Source organism: Egretta garzetta, unplaced genomic scaffold, assembly GCF_000687185.1.
Source record: "Egretta garzetta isolate BGI_Z169 unplaced genomic scaffold, ASM68718v1 scaffold283, whole genome shotgun sequence".
Taxonomy (NCBI): Eukaryota; Metazoa; Chordata; class Aves; order Pelecaniformes; family Ardeidae; genus Egretta; species Egretta garzetta.
The window spans coordinates 125,472-130,838 of NW_009259043.1; positions in this window are offsets into that span (position 1 = coordinate 125,472).

Consider the following 5,367-nt stretch of genomic DNA (forward strand, 5'->3'; position numbering starts at 1 on the left):
GGCACAGAAGTAAAAATGCAGCTTATTTTCTTAATTTGTGAACTATACAGTCCACTGCTACTATGTTTTTTGATCAACATTTAGCATAGTGAATTTCAGGGCTTTTTCCTACTCTTACATGAGTACCAGCAGAAATTGTCAGGAACAAAAATGGAATCTGAAACAATATTTTTCTTAGCTTTGCCTGTGGGTAATATTTGGCCTATACAGCATAAGTCTGGGGATTTCTGAGGCTTTCCTTATCATGAACTCACCAGACAGGGACAGTCATACTGGCATTCTGTCTACAGGCTGAGGACAAACGTTTCACCTAGGCCTTCTCTGCATTGCATTTCATTTGTTAGGTCTTGCTAACTCATTGAGATTGAATGGAATAAAATCTCTTTGGTGATGACTTCATGCACGATTGAGCAGATGTGGCTTCAGGGCTGTATTGGCTGACTTGTATTCATTTAAGATACCCAATTTTGCCAGCTGGATCTGCCAGCTCTTCTACCCATGTATGAGTTCAGGGAAGGATTTCGTGCTATGCATTGTAGAGTTTGCTGTAGCAGCATTTTTCCTTGAAATGTCTTCACAGTCACAGTGTTTAACAGGCTTACAGCCCTACTCACTTCAGAGATTTTATTGTTAAAAAAAATTAAAAATGTTCCCTAGCCACTGTTTCTTCAAGTTTAGAAAGCTTCAGGTTTGGACTGTGTACTTTGCATTGCTTCACACTGCCGCCTTCTAAGATTTTGATGACCTGTAGAATCTTTGAAACAAGTCCTAAGGATATTGGAGACAGTCTCATAACCAAGGGGGCTTTTTTTAATCACTGCCAGATTTTTCAAAAATACATGCTGTAATCCAAAGAGAAATCATGGGTCTCATAAAATTGGTAGATCAGGTTATACAGCCTGTGTTATGCAAGGGTTCAAGCTGGCTGCTTGTCACAGCTTGTGCCTCACTGTCTTAAAAAGACACAAATCTGTGAGTTGACCCAGGTTTTCTTTCTTGGAATTTGCTCTCCTGTGCCATGGAAAGCCTGTAATGTTCACTGTTGCCAGAGAACCAGAAACCTGAATTGTGTTAGGCAATGAGAAGCAGAAAAGCAGTTCCCCTCCAGTAGGCACTTTTAAAAGTATTACCAGACTCCTCTACACAGATGACAGGGGAATCCCTTTTGCCGTTCCAGTGTATGGCAGAATAACTGAACTTAGCTGTTGCAAAACAGAGAGTCACACTGCGTAAGTAAGTTTTAAAACTGAGTGCTACCTCTGATGCTTCCAGCAAGGCTTCATTCTCATGCTAAATTCAAAGTGTTTTTCGCCTGTGTGACTGTAGAGAGCAGTGTTTACAACATTACTGGATGACTTGCAGTCTGAATGAGTAAGGAGATAAAAGGAGAAGCAAACCGCCCTGGGACTAGACCATACTGCAACTCCTTCAAGTCATTTTTCTTCTGAATGGTGGTTTGTTGTGTCATTTTCTCCAAAATGGTGTTTTAAGAAGTAAGGGTCTAAACATGCCTGCTGCTTCAGAACTGTAGAAGACCTTAAGTACAAAAAAAACTCTCACAGTTCTTTTAATTCCTGGGAGGGTGGGGAGAAATGGGGCCATGCAAGGTGTCTTCCAACCAATGTGTCCCCTCTTTCTACAGTACGGAAGAGGCGATGGTGGTGTACTGGGGGATGAGCGCTGCGGCAGTAAGGCATTTGCTGTTGCACCTCTCACTCACGCAGGCTCAGGGGAGCACAAGGGAGCCCCACAACCACCAAAGGCCAGCAGCTGTACTAGGAGTAGCAGGCTGTGCAGCCACGGCAATCTAATCTGCACTAGATTTCTGGGCTAGCATTTCCCTCCTAAATCCCTCTTTATTAGTCCCTAAGCCTTTTAATTAGGTCTTGTATGGAAAGGAGCAGAAACTGGATGGAGAAGTCATTTAACTTCTTCTTCATCCAAGCCACTTTTAGCAGAATAATTTTCATCTTAAGCAGGAAACTCTTTGAACCAGGCTATTATTCTACCATAAGCTGTCTGTAATCCTTCCACATGTACAACACTTTCTCCACACCTTTAAATACAGTTCTCACTAACAAGTGTGTTGCCCTGTTTTACCCAAAACCCACTGAAGTCAGTAGCCACCTTCACAGTGGGCTTTGAATCTTGACCTTAGACAGACAGATGGCTAGGTATTTGCATTACCACAAGTTCCTATAGACCTAATTACGTCTTTACATCCTACTCCTGTTACATAAATGTTAATGTTATTGTGCTAATAAGTTTGCTAGCTTGCTGGAGTATGCATGCAGTATCCTCTGAATTTTCCCCATAGAGCTTAATGGGACCATTAGATCTCAGGACTGAAGAAAGCTACTTCTCAGTAGCTGTTGCCTGAGTAAATGTAACTGGAGAAGTGAAAAGGAAGCATTCTGTTATCAAGTCCTAGCACTTTCTTTTGTAAAATATAGAATCATTTTTCACAATTTGCACCTTTTTAATATTTTTCCTATTGTGGGCTAATACAATATTCTTTTCTACGCATTTTGCGATGCAAGTCTAGCAGTCCTGGGTTAGGGGTGATATGAGCTGAATCAACTGCTGAGTATGGGAATAACTCCTTTGTTTTCATGGGCACTAATCAGTTTACATTAGCTGGAGTTTTGGGCCATTATTTGTAAATTTTACATCTGGAAGTCAAGATAGGTTTGCAGGTATAACTTCTATAATTTACCAATCATACAGACAATGTGCAGGGTGTGTTCCTTCCAGTAGTGCATAAGAATGCACACTGTGATTTGGTTGCCTTTAACAGATCTGCCAAATACCATCTGGAGAAGCAAGAATTAACATGTTCACACCTCTTCTTAGCTGCATTCAGTAATCAACAAAGGCCTTTGCTCCATCCACCACCGAAAACACACGACAGGAAAAAATTCAGCCTGTGAAGGCACGCCCATTTCCAGTGAAGTCTTCAACAAATATTGATTCTAAGCTTTTGTTTTCCTTTATTATGCATATATACAGGCTGTGAAACTGCACTAAGCAATGCTGGGAAACTGTGTGCCTGCACCCACATTAATCACACAGACACATAACTTCTTGGATTACAGCAGAAAGTGATTCATCTACTGATGATGATGGATAAAAGAAAGAGGGGAAAAAAAACCCCTAATTCTCATACCGCCTTCCTCTGACACTTAAGGGAGTAATACAAACACAGAGCTGGAAGGGAAGCTGTGTGTCGGAGTCCAGGGCTGCTACAGTGGGCAGTGAAGGTCGTGTAATCCCGTCTAGAAACTGCTGGAGCTTGGAGTTAAAACTACTTTGGTGTCTGAGGGAGAGGGCTGCTTGGTGCCTTTACTCCTCTTGGGAAGGCACTTCTGCTAATTTCCCTTACATCAATGTGATCTCCTCTCTCTTTAGGGTTTCCACAGTGAACTGGTCACAGGAGCAATCCTATCCCTCTACAGATTTTAGTTGCCAGGTGAAGGAGTGTAATTCTAAAATTGCTCCTATGCTCAGTTAGGAACTTACTGATGAACATACTTTGACTTCCTAGTTGTATTGCGAGGCTATTTTCACAGGAACTTCCAAGTAGTCAGCCAAATCTGCCTCTTTATTAAACTGATTTATTTGTATTACACCAAGCATTATGCCCAGTGCTAAGTATTGGGGGCAATGCCTTTACGGAAAACAGTCAGATCCTCAACAACCCGATTCCAGCACATGGGGTCATTCATTTCCTATTCATGGGACTAAAGCCTTCGTTCTCTCTGAAGGCTGTCAGCTCTTTGGTTGCCGATTTATTTTTTTCCCCAGTGAAACATATACCCCAGTCCAGAACAGCCTCACTAAAAAAAAAAACCAAAAACCAAAGGTGAGCACATGTGAGTGTGAGAAATTAATTTCCTGTCATTATTAGAAGTAATCACCGGTGAGTAATCCTTCTACATCAGCAGACATGTCTGAAGAAAACTGTATGGCTACCATACGTGTTGAATCAGTGCGTTGCTATGTGGCACCATCCTTTGTGAGTATCAGTGCAAGCACTTTGGGAAGGAAGAGAAAAGAGAGAGAGGCAGTTTGTTACTGTTCAGTCTCTCAGTGGAACCACAGAATAACACTTTATTACTGTGCTATTGTAATTTCAAATTAACTTGTGGTTTATAACTGTCAGTCTGATCTTTGCTGGCATTTCTTATGAAAACGAAAAATATTTTGGCTATGGCTTATTCCTGTTGCTAAATAGTAATCTAGACCCATGTTACGTGAGGAATATGAAAAGTTCTGCTGCGTGTACCTGTTTACAGACACTGCAGTCTTACCCTTTGCATTTTTCTAGTTGTGTTAAAACTGTAGGTCACTGAATCAAAACAAAAGTGTACAAATGACCTCCTATCATTGGCTGCCTTGCAAGATCCAAAGCTTACTGGGAAAGCTGTAACTCGATTAGAAGGCCTTTCATGACTGGCAGTGTAGAAAGAACGCACCAGTTTGTTCTGTTCATTATTCAGTCCTGCTTGTAGACGATTTCCCCTGTGGTCTCCAAAGCACGACAGCATTAATTGCAATCAGACGTGCACCGAGCATTAGTGAGTTTGGGGGAAGAAAAAAAAAAAAAAGACTACAGCAGACGCTTAGAGTTGCTGAAATAGTTGAAATAGTTCTCCGTGCTGTGTTGAGCGGCAGGAGTGTTCCCTCCCCCCTGAACGAGCTTGTTCAAAGAGCAGAGAGGAGCAGTCGGCTTTTCTTTCCTTTCCAGCAGCATGTAGGAGCAGCGTTCCTAGGAGGTGTTCGGAGGGAGTGGCAGGGAGAGCCAGGGAGCGAGGGAGAAGCAGCCTGAGTAACAGGAGAGTCACCTGGCTGGTTGCATCCCTTCTGCAACAAAGCGTGCCCGGCTTGCTGGCTCACAGATGAAGACACACATACATAACTGCTGCATCCTAGTGTCCAGCAAGGTCTTAGTTTGCGTTTTTCCTTGGGCTGTTGAAGACCTGGAAGAGGGAGGGCAAGAGCCCAGTTCTTGCTTTGTCGGTAGACTGTAACTTGTCTGTGTTACAAGGCTTCAGACTTTAATATTCAGTGTTCCAAGTCATGCACCCATTGTCTCTACCTTAATTTATTTACCTTATTTTCTGAGATAATACCATAGAAGGAGGTGTCCAACTCACAGGGGGCTTAAAAATAGTTTTGATTTTTTGATAAGGAAAAATCCTGTTATTGTTTCTATTATTTTTTTAAACTTGGTGCTAGAACTACAGGGCGTGTATGGGTGTGTGTTGAAAATACTTTGAGATTGAGCTGAACAAGACAGTGAAAGGTAAAAGCAGGAGACGGGGCAGCTGATGCAAGTAGTTGTCATTCAGTCAGACTGAGAAAGAG